Genomic DNA, 24957 nt, shown 5'->3' with positions numbered 1-24957 from the left:
TGAATTGAAATTTATGATAACATTTGAATTGATTATTGATTTTATTACATTATTTTGAATTTGAGTGTGAGTTTTATCTAAGAGTTTTTTCTTTGATTTAAATATGAAATTTATTCTCTACTTTGTTTAGAATTTCAAATCTTAGACACTACAAAATTTATTTATTTAATTGGTTTGACTACCTAGATGAGGAAAAAATGATTAATTAATGCAATGAGAATTTCGCCTTCAAACAACTTCAGCTTTGTGCCACGTCTTTATATAAGAATGCTAAGTGGCGTTTCCGTTTATTCTACGCGTCATTTTGTTCCGGGCAAGCTATTTGAACTACTCTCTCAGTGTATGAACAACGTTTAACTGGGTGAACCTTAAAGCGGCCATTACTACCATCCCTTGTGTTCATAGACTCGTAATTAACCTCATTAGGGTTTGATGGGGTGGATTATTCATATAATTAATTTCGTACCAGCTATAGCCTGTCCACTGTGTATTAAATTTGTCTGGACTTTCAGGGTTTTGCCTGCGAAGTAAAATAGCTTGCGTCTCTGTGTGTACCCTGTATGCTTATTTCCATCGCTTTTTCAAGAGGCTTTCTTCTAAATGAAATTGGCAATGGCGGATATGATAGAAGAGCAAGGAAATATCGGAAGTGTGAAGGCAATTTCTATTTTTTTACTTCTTGCGTCTCTGTGTGTACACTGTTTGCTTATTTCCATCGCTTGTTCAGGCGGCTTTCTTCTAAATGAATTTGGCAATGGCGGATATGATAGAAGAGCAAGGAAATATCGGAAGTGTGAAGGCAATTTCTATTTTTATGCTTCATGCGCTAGTTTGCCCTTTCACTATTACTCAATGGATGCTAACCTTAATGGCTTTTACCAGTGGCATTGTGTTATTTCATTTAACTAAGAAGGGGCCAGCCTTCAAGCAATCAGTACTACCATTTTCAAGCTGTTTCACCGCATTGCTACCTATTGCAATGCAAACCCTTCCATTTTATTGCAATGGATGTTAACCTCCATTCCTTTTACCATCGATGTTGGCGAAATTTGGGAGCTTAAGTAAATGTCGCTTTCCAAGGTATTTTCCAATAGGCCTACTTTTTTTCTAATTTTGTTTTTGAAGTATAATGAAGCAGCAGAGGCATCAAGTTATTTTGTCTCACCAATGTTTTTTATTTCAATTTTTGGAAATTTTCTCCTTATAGACGAAAAATTAAATTTGTGTATAATGTTTGTTTAATTTAATTTTTAAAATTTCAACAGAACCCATCATAGAAAGGGCCACAATTGCGACATTTAACGCTTTGGTGATACTGTAAAGAGCAGAAATTTTGATAAAGCATGACCAGCAGAAATTTTGATAAAGCATGACCGGCACAGCGTACATGAGTTACAGGTAAGGATTTTATGAATCCTTGCTTAGGCTATGAAGCTTGTCAGTGTCTAAACAAATTCATCCTCTATTCCATTCATCATTCATGCCGTGTGTGAATCAATTTATATATTCTCAATGCATCTCGTGACTGAAATGAGGATTGATCTTCTATTCCATTCATCATTCATGCTGTGTGTGAATCATTTTATATATTCTCTATGCATCTCGTGACTGAAATGAGGATTGCATTCTATGTATGCATTTGATTTCAGAATAAGTTAAAAGCACATTAATTCCCGAGTAAATAATATTTTTTGTAGGTAGTGGGCATTCTTAAATTTAGTCAATTCAAATTTAGACATTCTCAGCCTCCTTCCCTAGCTGATTCCTTGCTGCTTCTGTGAGGTTATTTTATTCTCTACATTCATCCAAGTTTAAATGCTGCAGCTGTGATAGACTGCCAATGTTATCAGGAAGGTTATTTAATTTTTCAAACCCCCTCAAATCTAAATGCTGCAGCTGTGATAGATTGTTGACAATGATATCAGGAAGATTATTTAATTTTTTACACCCTCCCAAGTGTAAATACTGCAACTGTGACAGGTTGCCAAGAATATTCCAAAGTGAATATTGGAAGGAGTTGGAAATATTGCCGTCTACTTCCATTAGCTTCAATTGCAAAATGTTAACCACAACATTGAAGTCAAATGGCTCCTGTATTGCAAGGCTACAATTTTCCAACCTTAACTATTGTAAACTTGAAGGAAGCATGGCAAGCGTGTCGATGCACAGAGTCTTCTTCTTGAAGAAATTGAGGACCAGGTCTGCACAATGTTTCAAGCCTTTACGAATTACCTCCATTCAGTGGAAGGCGAGAGAAATTGGTGTGGCTGGATACTGTGCTTAAATGGGCAGCCTTCCATAGTCGGGTTGGGTACCCTCTCTTTCTCTTTCAGCGATAGTTCGGCCCATATCCTAGTAAATTTAGACATTCTCAGCCTCCTCCCCTAGCTGATTCCTCGCTGCTTCGTCATTCACAAGTGACTTTTAATTCCATAATCCTTAGAGTATTTAACTTATTATACTTTTAGATTATGTAGCGGGGGATGGTGACAGGGCTCCAACTCTTACAAGTAGAAGGTTACTGCTTTTTATGCGATGCTTTTCCAGTGGGGATACCGTTGGACGTACAATACTGTTACCTGAGTTCCTACAGCTTGTATGCCTACAGTTTGAATGTCTGACTTACATCTCACCTACTTTATCGATTTGTAGCATCGACTTTCGTCTTCTTTATTCTTTGCTTCTATAGCTTGAATATATTATCCTTACATCGTTCCTACACTTTTTCCCTCCTTTCACTCCTCTTCCATCACCTGCAGGCTTAAGATTTTTATGCACTAATCAGATTAAACCTTTTAGGGGTGCATAAATGCAGAGTTAGGAGACTCTTTGTGCGCCTTGCAATGGAAAGCAACACCAGGAGTAGAAATCTGGACGTTGGAGACCACAAGACAGATTCCACAGAAACCTTCTTGGCAGTTTAGAGAGATTTCTTCTTTGCAGTTACAGAAATCTGACACTTTTAAGGATAAAACTGCCAATCTTGTATAGAATTGCTTCTAAAAGGATGTTGAATTATTGCAAATTGATGCAAAAGCAGAGATTTTAGCTCTATTTGTCTGTGGGAAGATGATCTCTCAAATTTGGCACCCCTGTTTTTGTTGAAGCAACAGGCACATGGTTTCAGAAAATAATATAATAGTATCGAAAGCATATTGGTACCAAATTGGTCTAGAGTCCTAACCAAGTAACCAACCATGTGAGATAATGTATCCATTTGGAAAACCAAGCTACTTGTCACTTATTCAACACAATCTTTAAAAATATTAGTCATTTTTGTCATGCCAATCCCTTGCCTTGTGACGTTTGGTCTTTAAAGTACAAGAGCCAGTACAATGGCACAAAACTGTGAAGAACTATACTTTGACAAATGAAAATGATACGATCTCTACTATTCACTCTATGTGAAAATAGCTTTGGCAACCATTGATCAGCAGTAGCTGCTATACATTCAATACTAAATAATTCTGTCAGGAAAATTGTCACAAAAATAACCTTGAGAGCAATGAAAACAAAATAAACAAAAAATTGAATGTAAAATTCTTTTCACAGTTCAAAATATCTAAGGACCTAACACTAGATACTGCAATAATATCATATGTGAAAACAGCCACAGATAAAACCACAGAACCATTGCTTTCATGTAATGTCCCCTTTTGAGATATACCTGATTTTGCCCAAAAATAACAATTCCAACAACTACAATTCAGTCACAAATAGCATTCCACAATAAAGTTACACAAGTATGATGTCAATTTGGAAAAAATCCCAATTTAGGTCTTATAAACAATATTAATTAACATCAAAGCATCAATATGAAGAATCTATGATTGTATACAAAAAATCAAAGTATTCTAAAATCATTCATATCTATTTCATATCTTATTTTCCATAGTCAATCATACTAGGAATCAGATGGAAAAGCTAGTTAGGATGTCGGGAGACTGCCCCCCTTAATCAAGTCCAAGGGCCCCCTTAATCAAGTCCAAGGGCACGGAATGAGCCTCCAAGTCATTTGGCCCCTTCGCCCACAAGTATGGCAGGACCTCCAGTCCATCCATCTTGGGGTTGGTATACTTGATGAGGGAAGACCGGTACTGCTGCATCTTCCTATAAAACATTTTACATTGATTTCAAACATGATTGCCTGATGGAAAGCGGGTAATTAATTACTTATTCCATATTTCTTGATAGGATGACGGGAGACTATCTTCCTCAACCAAACCCATGGGCCTGGAATGAGCTTCCAAGTCATTTGGTCACTTGGCCCATAAGCATGGCAGGACCTCCAGTCCATCCAACTCGGGGTGGCGTACTTGATGCGGGAAGACCAGTACTGCTGCATCTTCGTATAAGATTTATGTTGAGATAAATACAATAATACTTGCATGCCAATTATTTCCCTTAATATTATACACTGCTGTTCTTAATTTCTAACTCAGGTTTGTTTCTGAATTCTTCTCCAATTCACACTTGATTATATGATTTCACTTGATAGAGGGATTGTTGTTGAATGATTAATATATGTATGAATGATTGATTGGTTGAATGAATTCCTTTGATTGTATGATTTAAGGTATTGGTGAGTGATGATTAAGTGATTGCTGATTAGATGATTGATGAGTGATGATGTAGTGAATGCTGGTTTGATATATTGGTGAATAAAATAAAGACAAGTGCTTCTTTTCAGAATTTTTACATGGGTTGCCCAGGGTCACACATTTGTTATGAACTGCCTAAACTTTTTCACTTACGAAGCATACAATGAAGATCATATTTCATAAGTGAAGAGCACATCTTGTTAAAGGCATCCATTTGTAAAATAGACCCAAAATCATGAATTACCAAAAACCTTCATGGCCCAACTAAGGAATCAACTGTGTCCTTATATCCTTACCTACCACCTGGACACTTTGAGCCATCCACTCTTATTGACTTGGCATATATTTGTATTTGTAGCTATCTTATATTTAATTGGTGAAGAAATTTATCTGTGCGAACTGTGTGAGGGTTGATAGTCAAAGCATGCTATATGGTATAACCTATAGAGACAAAAAAGAAAAGAAAAGTTGAAAAGAAAAATAAGTGTAATTCACAATTGGTTAATTTTACCGTATATTGATTTCCATAGAATTGTAGATTTGTTTCATGTTAGATATATGCTCAATTGCCCACAACAATAAAAGTAGGTAACTATTAGGGTATTTGTCACCACAACATTTGAAATTATCCCTCTATGCATTATGCTTTGGTGGATATCCATAGTACATACTTTAATCATTAATGTACCCACTTTGAAATATAATTTAATAATAAATAATAATAATAAAATTAAAATACAAAAGAATAAAAATATAAATGAATATAATTAAAATTTGTTTAAAATTAATGAATGGTCAAAAGGGGTGAAATGATAAGTTGTGACTCCCCCAAATATGAGGTATGAAAGGAGAAGAGAACTCATTTGCAGGGGGGATAATTGGGGAATCAGAAGTGCAGATCTGATTTAAATAAGAAGTGCAGATCTGATTGTGAAAGTGAAAGGTTCTGTCCCTTTCAAAGGGCAGAAATAATGAAGAGTTGCACTCTTTCATCAAAAAGTGCTAATGGTGAAAGGGTGTGTCTCTTGCCAAAGGGCATACATGATGAAGAGGTGTGACCTCTCCCTCAAATTGAGAGATATAAAGGAAAGGAATCAAAAGCATCTAGTGACATCACCATTGATCAGATCGGATCAGAATTGTTATTAAGTTACAGACAGTAACATCCTTGCTCTTAATGATATGCATGGGGATGTGCTTAATATATGAAGCTTGGTAATGTTCTTATGCAGAATTTAACAGTAATATTAATATGGACTGCAATATGTATGACAGTCATACTTAATTACATATTTATTCATAATACATTAGAAGTTAGTGTACTCATAGCTATTGCCCCCCCATAAGGAGAGGTGTGGTGTTGTTAGGGAGAGGCGGAATAAATCCAACCCAAATTAGGTGAGCCCCAAGGGTGGTCTGGACAGATGTTCTTGAAACCTGGGCCCAATTATGGAAATGGTGTCATCGCACCCTAGACAATTAAATCCCCATCCAGGGTTGAGGATTAGAAAGGAAGTAAGAATTGGGGCTTGAATATAGCCACTATCAATTGTACTATGAATAAATATGGTTATCTAGTTTAGTAAATTAATTTAAGGCATGATAATATTAAGTAATGGGTGTTGATTATTGGGAAATTGGCAGCTTCCTAGTAGGGGACATTACACATAACCCATTCCAAAGCTTCCATATTTACACAACCAACATGGATATCAATGAAGGCTATGCATTTTCTTGAAGAAACTCTTGTATGGTATTAGATGTTAGATTGAACTCTCTAATCAAAAGCCAGCTAAAATGGACAAGTAACATTTTAGTATCAAAGATATCTATAAAATTTATAAATTAAAGTTGTGATAACTCAATTCAAGTATTTAAATTATTATAGAAATTTATTTCTTTAAAACTCTTTTGTAGAATCTATGGCAAACTTGACAACACATTAATTTATGAAACACATATTATTCCATATTTTTTTCCTAAGTCTTAAATGAGTACTCAATTTAAATGCAAATGGTGTTGTAAAAAATGAGAACTCTAATATATTTAACCTATAAAAACATAAGTTATCATGACAAATTTAGTATAAACTCAATGAACAATTAAAAGTAAGAATTCCAATCAACAAAAAATGTCACAAATATTCTTAGTATTTGTCATTAAAAATTTTGTTTTTAATAATTATTGATTTCTTATTACTTTATTTTTATTTATTTATAGTAAAATACAAAAAATAAAAACAAGTTAAATTTTTATTATGAATAATTTATTTTTAAATAAATTATTTTAAAAACTTAAATTGAAAAATATTTTAATCATTTTTAATGGTATTAATTTTTAATAATTACTAAACTCTTAAATGAAAAACAAAAATATTTCTCGAAAGGAAATAAAGACATTGCAATTTTTTAATATTTAATAAAAGGTTCTTTTTAATATTAATATTCAAACTATTGTTCAATATTCATACCATTGTTGGATGCATTAGAAGTGGGATTAATCCGTTTTGTGGAACCTTTTAATTTTTTATAACCTTTTCCTCCCTTGGATTTGTCCACCCAACCAATGTGGGATTAAATACTCTTATGCAACTTATGGTATCAGGCAGGCAAATAAATTTATTCTGACAGAGACAAATACAAAATGAAAACGGGAAAAGTTAGGTGGACCTAAATGGCAACAAAAACGATAAAGGCAAATGAAGAAAATAAAAGGACAATTAAAGAAGGCTGTGGGCCCGAGCCTGACCACCCAAGCAGTTAGCACTTAGAGTGGGCCCGACCACTTAAGCAGTTAGCACTTAGAGTGTGACGGTTAAGCCAGGCCTTTGATTAGATGATGCATGAGTGATGATGTAATGAATGCTGGTTTGATATATTTGTGAATGATGATTGAATGAATGCTGATTTGATAGAATGATTTTCTGATTGATCTTTTCGTGTTTTGGTAATTGATGATTGCTTTGTGGATTCATGAGTGATGATTGATAAGTGATCCTTGAATGCTTGGAATGATTTCTCCTTTATACTTTATTGGTGAAAGTGTCACCACCTTTCATAAGAATTGAGTCACCATTCTCTATTACTGCCTTTTGAGAATAATAAATTATTTTCCAAATGGATTTCCCTTTGATGTTCTCCTCAAATGAAACCTTCTCGCCTTTATATCTTCCAATGTGAGAGAGAATCACACCTCTTCATTATTCTTATGAAAGGTGGTGACACTTTCACCAATAATGTATGCTTTGCAAGGGCCACAACCCTTCACAATCACCACCCTTTTGAAACAGTAGAATCCTTCACAATTGTAGCCCTTTAAAAGAGTAAGTTCCTTATTTTCTTCCCATTCCTTTCTTCCATTAATCCTTCCTTGATTCCCATGCTCCATCCTTTCTTTCTTCCTCTATATCCCCTTTCAAATGAACTCTTCTCCCTTTTATATTCATGTTTGAGAGAGTCACGACCCTTCATTTCATGCCATTTGACCTGTCATTAAACTTAATTAAATTTTTATTATGTTATATTATATTATATTATATTATATTATTATTTATCATTATTATACATGTGTATATTTATATATATGTATATATATGTGTGTGTGTACGGTAATGTATATATATGTACACACACATATATATCCTGCATATTGTATAGGACGGTGTACATGCACTCGAGTTCTTTGAAATGAATCTGCACCTTGTATTTTCTGAATTTTCACCCACTTTAGTGAGTGCCTTTGCAATTAAGTTTTGCTCCCATTTTGAGGGAATGTTTTGATTAGCAGATGCGCTATATTTTATAGTATCTTTCACCCAGAAAGTTGTCTCATACTGGGAAAAACAACTTCAGACAGTTGAAACATTCCTCGCCTGATGCCCGAAAGCAACCAATATTTTCGTTTAAAAGGCTGCAAAAATCTAATAGCCCTAAAACCCTGATATTTTTAGATCTACTTTTTGTTCACTGTGAAAAGGTTGAAGCAGCAGCTTGCTGGCTTCGTAATTTTTTTCCTGCAAACAATGCCCATTCTTTCTCATCGGTTGACAATGTAATGTCCCCTTTTTGAAACAGGATTTGATGATAAATAATAATAATAATAATAATAAAATTACCATATATATATATGTATATGTATACGTGCATATGTATATGCACATGTATGTATGTATATATGTGTGTGTGTGTACGGTAATATATATATATGTATGTATGTGTGTGTGTGTGTACATGCACACATTAATGTGTCTATACATGCATGCATGCATACATACATGTGTGTGTACATGCACACATAAATGTGTCTATACATGCATGCATGCATACATACGTGTGTGTGTACATGCACACATAAATGTGTCTATACATGCATGCATAGATACGTGTGTTTGTATGTGTGTGCGCGCGCGTGTGTACATGCACACACACATATACATACATACATATACATATATTTGAACTGTTTTGTAGTGTTTGTGATCCATAAATGTGTCATGCAATTCAGTTGATCAGGAAGGCCTTTTCAACAAATACATTTTCAACATATCCTGCAATGATGGCATTTCACGACACCACATATAGTCATTTTATCAAATAGTTCATATTCCTTCCACATTTTGCATGCATGTCTAACAGGGTACTTGCATCCAGGCCTGGAATTTGACAGGCTAAATGGCCGTTTTTTCACTTTTGAACCATATTTGACAGTTTAAAAAATTAGTTGAACGTATGCCAAGAAAGATGTGCATTGCATCTTGGTGTGGTTTCAATCTTCTACATTTATATTTTTTGACAGTTAATATTTTTCTTAAAACGTCAAATGAAAGGCATTGAAATGACTAAACCGTCATAAAAAATTCATATGAGAGGTAGGGATGACCGTCAAATTCCAGGCTTGCTTGCATCCTTTATGCTTCTGATGGATGCTCATGCCCTGTTCAAAAGCTCCCATTTTGGCACAGGCAGGAGGATGCTGGGAAAGGTTGTGGAATTTGGCTATACACCTACCAATTGCATTTTCTTGAATGTTTCTAAAGCCTAATCAACTGTTGTATCTCGCGCATATTGTGCAATCATTGCATTCCATGGGATGACATCTTTTTGAGGCATTCTGTCAAACAGTTAATGCATGAAGGTTGTGGAATTTGGCTCTAATATATTTCATGCATATCGTGCAATTATTGCATTCCATGAGATGACATCTTTTTGAGGCATTCTCTTAAACAGATAATGTATAAAGGTTGTGGAATTTGGCTCTACACCTGCTAATTGCATTTGCTTAAAAGTTTCTAAAGCATTATCAACAAATATATTTCATGCATATCGTGCAATCATCGCATTCCATGAGATGACATCTTTTTTGAGGCATTCTGTCAAACAGTTCATGTGCGTTGTCTATGCTCCCCTATTTTGCATACATGTCTACTAGGGCAGTTGCAACGATAACATCTGAAAAAAGCTACATAGAAGGTGTCCATGCACTCCAAGCTATCTAGAATGGATTTGCATCTTATATTGCCTGGTAATTGGTAAAACACAGGTGTATATGCCTGCATATATATCTACACATATACCCCAAGCTGTCTAGAATGAATATACATCATATACTTTGCTTGTTAATTGGTGTATATGTGTGCATATATATCCACACACACACACAAGAAATGCCGATTTTTACCACAAAGTCGGGCCAAAAAATCGTTGACTATCAGTCAACGACTTTGGCCGATTAATTGCGGGTAGAACTCTGCAGAATCGTGTTTAAAAATTGCGAAATATCTGCTCGGCTAAAATAATGACATAAACCCTAAAAATCACCTGTGAAAATAGACCGATTCTGGGTATAGTTTGCATGGAATCAGTTAGGGTTCGAATTTTTTTTTTGTCCTTAAATTTTTTGCTGGACGTTTTGACCTCTGCAAAACCTTAATGACTTTCTGTATCGGTGAAAATTGAAATCTTAAATATTTTTGTTTGCATTCTGAATAAGAGCCTCGTTTTGACCTCTGCAAAACCTTAATGACTTTCTGTATCGCTGAAAATTGAAATCTTAAATATTTTTGTTTGCATTCTGAATAAGAGCCTCACCTTGTCTCGCTGTTTCACCTGGGAATTATAAATAAACAAGAGCTGTGAGACAGCATGAGTCCCTGCCTTTAGCTAAAAACATGTAAGCAATGCATTGAAGTGTGGAGAACAATTAAGTAATTTTGAAAATAGTTAACAACTGATATTGAATGCGAAAAAGATAACGTGTTGTAGTGTTCTAAGAACTCGTCTTCAAAACTATTATACAAGTAGACAGTGCAATTTAAGAAAGTCATTAGATATAACTCTAAAGTTCAAAGTACTTACTTTGCAAATGTTATGATTCAAGTGGTAAATTCAACCTATATATTCAAGTCTGTACTACGACAATAAGCCTAGATTGTTTATTTATGTGCCCTGATGACCAAAGTTGTTGAAAGTGGTATGGCATCAACATTATTGAATCAAGGTTGGACCTCACTTGAAAATGGTCTGATCATGAATGGTAATATTGCTTTCATGGAAGAAGGAGCTCACTTGGAGCCCATTTCTATGGTACATACCTCACCTCTTGATCTGATAAAGTGTTTGGTGGAGTTGGCTGAACAAGCTCTTCTATTGGAGTTATTATATTTCTGTTCGGATTTAAAGATGCAGGGAATAATTTTGCACATAGTAGAGTTTGAAAGAAATGATCAAATGGTTTTTGTTATAGTACCAGACATCATGCTTCCATAGAATCAGGGTACAAAGCCATTTAGTCGGAAACTTCTATCTACATGCTAATTGTTTATTTAGTTTTGTACTTTGAATTTGAAAATTTCAGCACTGAAATGTTTATAGATGTCGGTGTGTTGAATGTGGTGGGAAAAATTGAAAGATAATAAAGTGGTTTGTATTTTAAATAAGAATTCTATGTTTCTCTGTTCATATAAAAGTTGTTTTTAACAATTAATACCTTGTATAAACAGATATTAATTGTGTTTGAATGTATGAAAGGTTAGACTATGAGAAGCTCAGAATTTATGGAGCTTTATATAGAATGCTGGAATTTTTTTCCATGAACTGTAAAGAACTATAAAATGGGAGATGTGGTCCTTGAATATTTTAACTATGGGAACCTTTCTATTGAAAGAGTATGAAAAAGAAGGCTTGTTATTGGTTTGGAGAGTATGAGTTTAGTAGGTTCTAGGATGGAGGGGAGAGTATTGATGGAAGGAAAAGTGACGATTGAAGCCCCACAAATTCACGAGTAGAGGTTTATAATGCGAAGCTTAAAAGATTGCATAATTTTGAAGTTACATAATTTTCTAGTCAATGGATTAATGGTTAAATCAATGAAAAATACAATGCGATGAAGTTTCCCATTCATGCAAAATATCACAAATTGGAAATTTAAAAAGAAGTTAGCATTGATGTGGTTAAGGTTTCCAGACATTGAAAAACATCGAATCCCATTCATGCAAAATATCACAAATTGGAAATTTAAAAAGAAGTTAGCATTGATGTGGTTAAGGTTTCCAGACATTGAAAAATATCGAATTGTTGTGACGTGATAGTCTAATATTGTCAAAATAGAGTTAAAATATGCCAACAAAAGTAAACATGGTTCAGCAGGGTTTTGGAAAGGGGGGACTTGGGGACAGATTTTGAGGACGGGTGGAATTTTTTTCACAATTTGGGGATGGTGGTCTAAATATAATATAATATTTGAAAAATAAATTAAAATGTATAAGAAATTAGAAATGGGGGGAGGTATTATGGAAATGGTAGCTGTGATGTGGTGCCTTATAAGAGGAACAGGGGGCAGATAATCAAAGAAAATGAAATGGGCAATGTGATTTATGTAAAAACCAGAACTGCTCCTATTATTCTTGGAGGTGTTGGTGCTACTTATGAAATAGTCGTGGAAGAACTACTGAAGGTGCTTAAACTGGAGGAGACTTAGCTTGTTGAAACTGCTGATACTGAAGCTGAACTCAATCCTGTACAACAATCTAAATATAAAAATAAGGAGCAAAGAAAGTGCTTTCTGATATGGAATTATATAAAGTACAGATCCCTTGAGATTGTGGCCATAATATCGAAAAACCCTCCCCGCTTTAGCTCTCTGTTGAGCTTCACCACATATGATATTGAGTTGTTTTAGCGGTACTTGAATGGTATGATATAAAAAAATAAAACATAAAGTTACGGTAAAACCCAAAATTCAAATCCACAGAAAACTTGTCTGGTATTAAAAGCTAATTGAATGGAATAAATCATAGAACTATTCCAACTTTATGTAGCGAGGAAAGAAGTCTCCGGCTCTTTGAATCCACTCAAACCTCAATTAAAAATAAGTCGCCCTCTAAAGATTTCATGCTTTAAACAAATTTTCAAACAAAGGATCCAAATGCCGAAATTGTACAAGACAAGGATCACAATATATATACTCTGTTTCTAAATCTTGGACTAGAAAGATTTTTGCACAACAAAGTCTAACATGAACGAATTGGACGGATTATAGATTCAACATAACTCAGAATTCGGACTCAAAATTGAATGTAAATGCACACATATTATAATCAAACTTGTACATTTTCAGGAAATTAAGCTCTGGCAATGATATCAGACAAACAATGAACCTAACCTGTAGTCAAAGCAGGGTATCTAACGAGCTCCTGTCGGTAGTTGTAAAGCCAAATTGCACAACCTTTGCCAACATCCTCCCTGCCTCAGGGCACAGTGAACTGTTTGATAGAATGCCGCTAAGAAATGTTACTCGTAAACTGCGATGATTGTAGTATATGCACAGAATAGATTTATTTTAAAAATTCTGGAAAGGCATTCAGAAAATGACAAATGAATCATGTAAACTCAAAGACTCTGTAAAAGGATAAAAATGGACAAATGGACATCTGGACCTGTGATGTTCCTGTCAATAAAAGAGTCTTATTTTCTTGTGGTAATCTGCTTAGCCAATGTATAGAATACAATAAAGAGTAATCTGCTTAGCCAATGCATTCTCCTTGGGCATTTATAAATTGAAAAACATAGCCAGCTAATGAAAATAAACCACCATTTCATATTGAATTTAATACACCTTCACCCTAAAAATTCAGATACTGTAATGTACTCGATGACTAATTTGGCCAGGAGTTTGCTGCGTAACCAGAGAAAGAGCCACCCGATTTCTGTTCTGGCCAAGGGTTTTCACAGAATTGAAGAAGAGGTCTTTCTTATCCTACCTACGCAACTGGGAAGAGGACGTGTGCTCGGTGTTGTTAATGTCCACTTGACAGAGGAGGAGAACCTTAGTCTCATGAAGTCCGCCTGGTCCATTCTGGATGTTCAACAACGGCTTTCTATTTCACAGTTTCTATGTTCCTACGCCTTTTTGCTTTGTTATTACATGGTTTTTTAAGGCCCTGCATACATACAGGGTTTTGCAATGCTATTATATAGTTAGCCCTTAAAGTTTATTCTTGGCAGAATAGCTGCGGAAGATTCGACAGTAGCCCTTTTTGTCAGATATTTTGGCTGTGACCCCTCTTTAATTTTGAGTTTCCCTCTTATCCACGCCGCCATGGAACTATTGCAGACTAGGATTAGTCTGCCCTCACAGGTTTGTTTGTCAGCAAATGGATGCAAGGTACAATGGACAAAATTGTGGTCAAAACAAACAAACTCAAGCAACACTGCGAATTTGGGTCATCAGAAAATAGAGAGAGAAATTGCAGAGAACATTTCATCTTAAAGCATGAAATTTTCTAGAAACTCACCTGGATAAATCAATCCGGTTCGCTAGGATCTTTGAAATTAAGCTTAATGCCTGCCAATTTGCACTTGCTAAAAATGTATTGAGACAACATTTATTTAAGGCATTATTTAAGGCATTCAGTCAAACAGTTCATACACTTTATCGGAGCTTCAACATTTTCCATACACAGCTACCAGGGCAGTCACAACTACAACATCTGACAAAAAAATATTGAACTATTGCAGACTAGGATTAGTCTGCCCTCACAGGTTTGTTTGTCAGCAAATGGATGCAAGGTACAATGGACAAAATTGTGGTCAAAACAAACAAACTCAAGCAACACTGCGAATTTGGGTCATCAGAAAATAGAGAGAGAAATTGCAGAGAACATTTCATCTTAAAGCATGAAATTTTCTAGAAACTCACCTGGATAAATAAATCCGGTTCGCTAAGATCTTTGAAATTAAGCTTAATGCCTGCCAATTTGCACTTGCTAAAAATGTATTGAGACAACATTTATTTAAGGCATTCAGTCAAACAGTTCATACACTTTATCTGAGCTTCAACATTTTCCATACACAGCTAACAGGGCAGTCACAACTACAACATCTGACAAAAAAATATTGATTTGATGAACATTCATGCCCTGATCACAAGCCGAGCGGAGAACATACTTAACTCTTTGTATAGTCACAAAATACAGCTGAATTTTGAAAAAGCATGTTAATGTGATAGCTATGGTCTGATCCTTCAGGCCGACATAGCAAATGGAAACGTGTGAATGGCCTATCGGCCTCACATAATAAAACTTTACCAATTAACACAAGCAGCCTAGTGCAGTAAACCGAAAACAGCTAGGGCAACTTTGCCAACTAGCCAATGTCACTTCCAATCATGAGCATGCAGTTGCTGTTATGTCCTTAGACAGACATGAAAATTGAATTAATAAGAAAAGCAACAGACCTCAGAGGTGCTCCAGAGAAATTCATGTCAGAATGCAAAGCTAAGGCTTGGTCATCAGTTGCAATCGATTGAGTAGAAGAACGCCAGGGTGGGCCACCAGGGTTTGAAGCAGCATCCAGAATGTTCGCAGCTTCTTCTCTGCTCTAAAGAATTATCTAGAAAAAGTTATAAAACTGATTTTTACATAGTTTTATAAAAATACTTTTAACATTATAGTCTTCAACTTAAATATTTTAATAATAGCTTCCTATTGGATACCTATTCAATTTTCAAATATAAAAGAATTAAAACCCCAGCAAAAAATGAAATAGCCAATGACAAATCAAATAATTAATAATTTTTAAAATAGTTTAATAGGAACAAAAATGAAACTTTGATATAAGATTAAATTTTTCAATTTGCACAATTATCAAAGTATACTAATGTTGGAGATGAAAACATTAGTTCCCTGCTTAAGGCAGGGACTAAAAATTGGAAATAACGTTTCTGCAACTGATACTAATGTTGGAGATGAAAACATTAGTTCCCTGCTTGAGGCAGGGACATGAAAACATTAGTTCCCTGCTTAAGGCAGGGACTAAAAATTGGAAATAACGTTTCTGCAACTGATACTAATGTTGGAGATGAAAACATTAGTTCCCTGCTTAAGGCAGGGACTAAAAATCAGAAATAACGTTTCTGCAACTGATACGAATGTTGGAGATGAAAACATTAGTTCCCTGCTTAAGGCAGGGACTAAAAATTGGAAATAACGTTTCTGCAACTGATAAAGCTCGAGAAATACGAGAATAAGCTTTCCGTGGTTTCCTTATTTTTGGTAACTTTATATTATTGAGAACTTTAAATTAAAATCTGAACTCTAAATTAAAAGCTATGACATCTAATTTGGAAGATTATAAACTTTATATATTTATAAAAAAAATTATAAGCAACAATCCTTACATTCATTTATATTATTATTTACTATATGTTTAATATATAATTTAAAATAATTTGTAAATTAAAATTATTATATATTATATTAGTGTGTCATTTATTAAATTACATAGAATAATTATATAATTTAATAAAATTGTAAATTAGAAATATAAATAATTTAAAAATTAAAAATTAAAAATTCATATCTTTATAAACGATTAATAAATTTAAATATAATAATATTTATTTTTAATTTATAATGTATATTATTTAATTTTTAATATATAATTAATATATATAAAATAATTTGTAAATTAAAATTATTATATATTATATTAGTGCGTCATTTATTAAACTATATAGAATAATTATATAATTTAATAAAATTGTAAATTACAAATATAAATAATTTAAAAATTAAAAATTAAAAATTAGTATCTTTATAGACCATTAATAAATGTAAATATAATAATATTTATAAATTTATAATGTATATTATTTAATTTTTAATATATAATTAATATATATAAAATAATTTGTAAATTAAAATTATTATATATTATATTAGTGCATCATTTATTAAACTATATAGAATAATTATATAATTTAATAAAATTGCAAATTACAAATATAAATAATTTAAAAATTAAAAATTAAAAATTTACAAATATAAACAAGAGCTGTGAGACAGCATGAGTCCCTGCCTTTAGCTAAAAACATGCTAGCAATGCATTGAAGTGTTGAGAACAATTAAGTATTTTGAAAATAGTTAACAACTGATATTGAATGCGAAAAAGATAATGTGTTGTAGTGTTCTAAGAACTCGTCTTCAAAACTGTTATACAAGTAGACAGTGCAGAAGATTTATATTTACAAAAACCAAGCATATTATTGAATGTTTCTAGCTAAAGATAATTAACTAGTTATTTACAAAACAAAATACCTAGGCTAGATGGAAAAACAACCAAAGCCTAATATTTTGGTATATATGTTTGAAGAACAAATCAAAAGAAACAACTTTAAGAAATAGTTACCTACCTTGAGCAGTAAGCATGTGAAATTGGTAAGACTGTGTTGTGCAAAGGATACCCTGCAAGACAAAAACACATTTATATTGTCAATTCATATCATAATATTATCCTTTACTAAGAATGGAAAAATTCACAATGCTTGAAATAAAAAGAAGAAAAGCTGAGTTTGGGAATCCATTTTCTCTATTGGGTGTTTCTTACCCAACCCACTTGTCTAATAATAAAGAAAAAAAAAATAACACAACTTCAAGAAAAGTGAACACCAGTTTCCCTATATTCTGCTAAAATTTATATGCCCCCGAATCCATTCAAAAAGCGTTGCATAATAAAACTATTAAAATACTGAATATCCCTATCAAACTCCATGAATGGTAAAGCCAGATGTATGCTCACTCATTAGCCAACTGGAAAAAGGAAAAAGGAAAAAGATTAAGATTCAGGAATCGCAGGGGTGAAAGATTTAAGGAAGCAGAACATTTTATTTGCGAAAAGTTTCCTAAGAAGACTGCATAAATCCAGGTATGATTTGTCAGCAATTCTTAGTTGCAGAAAGCTACCATTATTTCTCTGTTTTTGTTAGTAAAAAATTTCATTATTTGTTTTTTAATTAAAACCCCTATTTTTTTATTGCTCAACTTCATTGTTATTACTAATGTGGGTATTTTCCAGAATCGCTGATTATTGCCTGAGACTTTCATTCATTTATTTGTTCACTGACAGGGGTTTTAGAGAACAGTATCCAGACTTTTTTTGCAGGAGCTTTGTTTACTGTGACTTAATTTGAAGAATTTTCATTTAGCTTCATTTTCATTTTCAAGAATTTTGGCTCTATGGCCAATGCATAGGCTAAGGCTACTGATATCCTTCTGCACAGACACTTTGTCCTGCATGTCGTCCTTGTGTTGAGAAAAATTCTCCTTACAAAATCATAGATTTATCGCTGGAAACGAAGCAGAAGAGGGGAAATGTTTTTCTTTTTATATTCCGTTGTCCACAAAATTCGCCACAACAATGGCAGGAATTTGAGTCGTTTCTGTAATGCATATGATTTTTTTAATCCAGCAAATCAACATCAGATTGGACAGTTTTGTTGTCCACTTGCATTAGGGATTTTTTAAGTCTGCACACCACTACAGGCTGGTCTTCTTACCCATCAACTACTCTTTGATCCCAACAAACAATTTCGAGGGGCAAACCATCCTCCCACCAAGTCAGCCATTCGCCTATCAAATATTTGTAGGGAAAATTCTATAATCCTATTCAATTTGACCCTTCCATTGGTGTGCACTTAATAGGCTAAAGCTCGGGACTCTTTTTTGCAAATGTAGATAGAAATCTGCATAATACCAATTCCATTCTTATTTCCCCGCAACTGGTAGGGGTTTCACCTTCAAGGCTGTTTGTGCAGTTGCAACAAATAACTCAGACAAAATTTGTGTGTATATTACAACCATTGCATTTCATGGCAGTTACAAAACCTGGGCATTCTCCATTTTTTCCGTTTGCATAATAGTATTACAGTATCAGCATGGCCTGTAGCCTTCTTACATTGCTTACTGGTGCACTAGGCCTATCCTATGCATTCCCTGTTTATTTTTCAAATTCATTTTGTACTGACATTTTGCATTTCTAATTGAATTTGAGGTCTTGTATCGAATATTGAATGAAGTATTCTTTAAATGAAATCCGTGTGAATTTGATAGGGATAATAGCTATCCTTGTTAAATGGAATCATAGGATTATAAATTTATAAATTTAAGCAGAATACAAGGACACTAGGGTTCATTTAGATTGAAGTTGTGTAATTATTTTGCAAGTGGGTATGATAAAAAATTCACAATGGAGTCCAAATGAGAATGCAACAAAATTGTAGAAGCAATGAACCTCAGTAACTATTCGATGCGAAGGCAGCCAGAGTATTTTCGTCAACTAAATTCTGCATTCAATAGCCTTTAATGAAATTTACTTTGTTTTTAATCTAAAAAATTAATGAAATGTACAGCGCATTTAAGAAATAAGTAAATTGCATTAATGAAATTGTACAGAGCACTTGCGGTAAGCACAGTGCCAACTAATTTCTATATTTTTTGTTATTGAAAATTTATTTAAGCCCCTAGGAAAATTCTATCAGCCAATAATGTTTTTAGGAAAAAATTAAAATAATTTGAAAAATAAAAAAAATCAAAAGAATCATACTTAAAACTTTAGAATTAAATATTTTTGATTTCATTTGACAAACTAATTTAGTTACATGAAAACATTAGTTCCCTGCTTAAGGCAGGGACTAATAATTTAAAAATTAAAAATTAAAAATTCCTATCTTTATAGACCATTAATAAATATAAATATAATAATATTTGTTTTTAATTTATAATGTATATTATTTCATTTTTAATATATAATTAATATATATTTAACTTATACTATATTTAATTTAAAAAATATATTTATTTTTTAATGTTTTTTGTACAGATGTACCGAACGTACCGAGTTCCTCCAAAAAAATTTGACATACCAATGTATTGTACCCACTTTACCCTGATTCGGATTCCAATTTGGCAACCTACCTACATCTTTGTGCTATGGAAATGCCCTTAAATTTAAAAAGAAAGTATTCTATCTCTTTTTCTATAATTTTTTACCTTTTTTTTAATCCAATTTTTTGCCCTTTTTTCCCAATTAATTTCCCATTTTTTCAAAAAATCTTATACTTTTGTTTTGCCGATTAATTCCCCAAACGATTAATGCTTCTTTGGTCTATAAATATATAAATTGTTACAAATTATCTCTCTATAGAGAGAAAAAGAGGGGAAGAGAGTTTGTGGGTAAAGTGGCAGCATTAAAGACTAAACCTTAAACCCTGAACCCTAAATCATACACACCATATGTTTCTCAAATTACCATGCATAGCTGATGCACAGGGGCGTAAATACGTGTTGGTATGTGTTTGTTCTACGCTTCACACATGAATGAATGTGCATGGATACACATGCCAAATATTCTTGTATATGGATATGTTGGCTAAACTTGATGGCTGTTGTATTTATGCATTTTTGTCCTAAAATACAATAATTTATTTTGGAAGACTGTATCTTATGTATAAAGAGAATTTTGGCATACTTAAAATATTCTAAAGTACTAAATCTGTAAATATATATAGTGTATGATGTTTTCTTCTTTAATCATGGTATTCTTCAGCATCCAAAGAACAAAATTTATTAGATAAAGCTTAAAAGGAATAAAAGTGCATGCTCTGCATTTCTGTAGCGCTTAGTTTTTGGTGCATGAACTGACTCCCATGCAGCAGTGGTCAGCCATTCCTACTTCTGATCAGCAAAACCTTCACATTAACTCATGAACGAAATTCAGTAAATTTTTTTTGGCAGAATTTATCAATGATTTCAAAATGTGATGATTTTTCTTTGAAGTTTAGATTGTATGGATGGGAATTGAAGTTCCCTGTAATCTCCTTCTGTGTCATGTTTGAGGTAAATGTGTCTCTGCTAACTTATTGATATCTATTCAGATTCATGTTCATTGATCATTGATAAAATTTCTGTTGAAATATCTATACAAAATGAATCTGGTTCTCTGTGCTATTCCTTCTGAAAAGTTCGTTTCTCTTCAAGAATTTGAATACTTCATTTGAATTGTGCTTTGAATGGTTTTCTTAAAGGAAGCTTTTGTTTGGACATTGTCAAAGCGAGCCTAACATCCTCATTATGCTATCATATTTTGCAGGTTACTTTATCTTGTAAGGCAAATTGGCCTAGGTACCTTACCATATGAAGAAAACTGGTCCAATTTCTGTATTGCATTGCTCACATGGTGGGTTGAGGCCTTGCACCATAGTATTTTGGAGATTTCTTCAACTTCCTAAGAAAATTGTAACAAGCACCTTTATCCTTTTAAGAAAATTGGACTAGCTATTGCATTGGATTAAATACATCTGGTTTGTTCTAAAATTAGTTGCTCCATTATAGAGTATGTATGCTTGTGTATGCTGAACCACTGGAGTGAATGGCCTTGCCTTTGATAATGCTTGCAGCTGCATTCCCCATCCTTAGTTCAGCATCGCTCTTACTATAATTATGCATATCACAGAGACGTTAAATTATTTTGTCAAAATTTTGGGAAAGTTTCTACGTAAAACAAAAATTAAATTTGTGTATAGGCTTTATTTAATCTTTTTGTTTTTAATTTTTTTAACAGAACACATCATAGAAAGGGCCACAATTGTGACATTTTTCAATGTTGTTAACACTGTGGTGATACTGTTAAGAGCAGAAACTCTGATAAAGCATGACTGGCACAGCGTACATGAGTGACAGGTAAGGATTTTATGAATCCTTTCTTAGGCTATGAAGCTTATCAGTGTCTAAACAAATTTATCCAGTATTCCATTCATCACTCATGCCGTGTGTGTATCATTTTATATATTCTCAATGCATCTCATGACCGAAATGAGGATTGCATTCTATGTATGCATTTGATTTCAGAATAAGTTAAAGCACAAAAATTTTTAATGCTTGAGTAAATAATATTTCTTGCAGTTAGTGGCCATTCTTAAATTTTTTAATTTTAAATTAAAATACCTTTCTAAATTTAGGCATCGCCACTCCCCCCCTTGGCTGCTTTCTCACTTCTTCATCTTTCACAACTAACTTTTAATTCCACTCTTTAAAGTATGTAACTCGTTATTCTTTTAAATTATGTAGTGAGGGTTGGGGACAGGGCTCCAACTCTTACGACTGGTAGGGTTATTGCTTTATATGCAATGCTTTGTTTTTGTAGTGGGGGTACCATTTGACTTACAATACAGTTACCTGCAGGAAAAATATTAAGAAACCCTACCAAAGCAGAATTTTTAAAAAATGAGATGGAACAAAATCAGTCTCCCTACAGCTGCTGCTTCAATCTTTTCACAATAAATGAAAATATCGGGGTTTTAGAGCTACTAGATTCTTGAGCTCGAGACAAGATTTTTGCAGCCTTTTAAGTTAAAATATTACCTGGTAATTGGTGCAATGCAGGTGTATATGTATGCATATACCTATACGTATACCACGAGCAGTCTAGAATGAATATACATCTTATACATTGCCTTGTAATTGGTGTATATGTGTGCATATATACCTATACATATACATCATATATATAGCTATAAATTCTCTGTATATAATCTTTTAGAATTTATAGTATGCCAAAAATTCTCTTCATTTGATATGGCTATAAAGAAATTGAAGTTTATTATTAAAAAAAATCATACACAGCCATATGCTTCTCAAATTAAAGCCCATGAATAGCTGATGCACAGGGGCCCAAATAGGTGTTGGTGTGATTGTGGCTATATGCATGTGTCTAATGTTTTACACATGAATGAATGTGCATGGATACACATGCCAAATATTCTTGTATATGGATATGTTGGCTAAACTTGATGGCTGTTGTATTTATGCATTTTTGCCCTAAAATATAATAATTTCTTTTGGAAGACTGTATCAAATGTATAAAGAGATTTTTGGCAGACTTCAAAATTATCAAAAATTTTAATTCTGTAAATATATCTAGTGTATAATGTTCTCTTCTTTAATCACGGTATTCCTTAGCATCCAAAGGACAAATTGTATTAGATAAGGCTTAAAAGCAATAAAGTGCATGCTCTGCATTTCTGTAGCGCTTAGTATTTGGTGAATGAACTGATTCCCACCCATCGACAATCAGCCATTGCTACTTCTGATAAGCACAACTTTCACAATAACTTAGGGGAAGGGTACCAGTAGCCGTTATAGCTAACTTCATGCACACTAAGCTTCGCAAACAGCACATCAGTCTTTGACAATTCTTTTTGTTTTTTTTCATGTGACTTAAAAGCTTATAGCTATTGTTTTGGCTTTTGGGTAGTTATGATGATCACAGGAGGATTTGTTATGCGCGCAAGGGTCAAAAGTGGCCATTTTGAGGTGATGTTAGATACATGTTCTCTATTGCCTCATCAACTTTTCACTTTGACCACCACACAACTGATCCAATAATTATGCACAAATGGCCCAGTAATCGTTTGCTATGGGTACCAATTAGGTTGCACAATTCCTCTGATTAGTAACTTTTTTTTCAACTATTGGGTATACCAGTGGACAGCTATTGGCCCAGTAGATGATTTTTTAATGGGTTTTATTTAGCATGTTTCAATGCATGGTTATTGGAACATTGGCGGTAACTGGGTCCCTTTCCCTATGCACAAAATTTATTAAGGAAAAAATTTTGTGGAAATTCTCACTTGATGATTAGAAAATGTGAAATTTTTACTCTGAAGTTTAGATTGTATGGATGGGATTTGCAGTTCGCTGTAATTTTCTACTGCATCATGTTTGAGGTACGTGTGTCTCTGCTAACAACTGAGATCTATTCAGATTCATGTTCATTGATCCTTGATCATTGACAAATATTCTGATGAAATATCTATAATGAATGTCTGGTTCTCTGCGTGCTATTCCTTCTGAAAATTTTGTTTCTCCTCAATAAATTGAATACTTCATTTAAATTGTGCTTTGAATAGTTTCCTGAAAGGTAGCTTTCTGAAAGGAAGCTTTTGTTTGGACACTGTCATAGCGAGCCTAACACCCTCATCATGCTATCATATTTTGCAGGTTACTTTACCTTGTAATGCAAAGTGGCCCAGGTACCTTACTATATGAAGAAACTTGGTCCAATTTCTGTATTGGATTGCCCACATGGTGGGTTTAGCCTTGCACCGTTGTATTTTAGATGTTCCTTCAACTTCTGAAGAAAATTGTAACAGGTACCTTTATCTTTTGAAGAAAATTGGACTAGCTATTCCATTAGATTGTATACATCTTGGTTTGTTGTCAAATTGTTACTCTATTATAGAGTATGTATGTTTGTGTTTGCTGGACCATTGAAGTGAATGGCCTTGCCTTTGACGATGCTTGCAACTGATTCCGAGTCCTTAGTTCCATCATTGCTGTTACTATAATTATGAAGTGAGCTTTAACACGTGAATGGAAATGCAAGGCTTGTTCTAGGTTCAAGTTCTTTATGATCGGTTTTGGGTATGCCTGTAGCCTCTTTTTCTAAGGGGAAGATTGGATGAATAGATATGCTATCTGAGATGACGGGTTTTACTGTCTACTAAACTTGATAAGATTTTAATAAGAGCAAATTTGAAAGAATTATAGGCAGTTTTTCTCTTTCTTGCTTTTTCAAAATGGCACGAGTATTAATTATGTATTTCCTTCCGGTGATTCTAAAGCATGAGCTTTACGAATGGCTTGGAACAAAGTTCTAGAGGACACTCAATGATGCGTATTAGGAGTGTCATGTCTTAATCTTTTGAAGTTCAAAGTGAGGTTTGTTTCTCCATTCAATTTTATTAACCATTTGCTTTCTCTGTCATCTGCTGGTGACTTTAGAGAAGAAAATCTGGTAACAATGGTTTGTACAGATTGCCTAGTTGTAGTTGAGGATAGTATCTTTTAGGATATGAATTTTGGCATTATTCAAACATATTTTCATATTCTTTCACCTGTTAATAATGCTACGCGTTTAGCAAAATTCAAAGATGTTACATTGAAGATATTAAAAAGAATGAAAACAAACCACTTGTAAATGGGGATGTACTAATATAAAGTTTAGATGTTTGAATTCTTGTCTCT

At 33.5% G+C, this 24957-nt stretch overlaps 1 long non-coding RNA gene across 2 annotated transcripts; it reads left to right on the top strand.

Moving 5' to 3' along the window:
- Nucleotides 1-283: 283 nt before the first annotated feature.
- On the top strand, nucleotides 284-24477 carry LOC131047358 (uncharacterized). Of its 2 annotated transcripts, none has more exons than XR_009106119.1 (5): nucleotides 284-1080; nucleotides 1266-1398; nucleotides 21023-21109; nucleotides 21494-21612; nucleotides 22114-23925. It is a non-coding gene; the product is annotated as an uncharacterized LOC131047358 (long non-coding RNA). The 2 variants fall into 2 exon arrangements; XR_009106118.1 differs by lacking the exon at nucleotides 22114-23925 and adding an exon at nucleotides 23932-24477 and having other exon boundaries at nucleotides 285-1080.
- Nucleotides 24478-24957: the final 480 nt, after the last annotated feature.

The sequence above is a fragment of the Cryptomeria japonica genome, chromosome 10, assembly GCF_030272615.1.
Source record: "Cryptomeria japonica chromosome 10, Sugi_1.0, whole genome shotgun sequence".
Classification (NCBI taxonomy): Eukaryota; Viridiplantae; Streptophyta; class Pinopsida; order Cupressales; family Cupressaceae; genus Cryptomeria; species Cryptomeria japonica.
The sequence above is the reverse complement of the archived record's forward strand: the minus strand, read 5'-3'. Positions and strand labels throughout refer to the sequence as shown.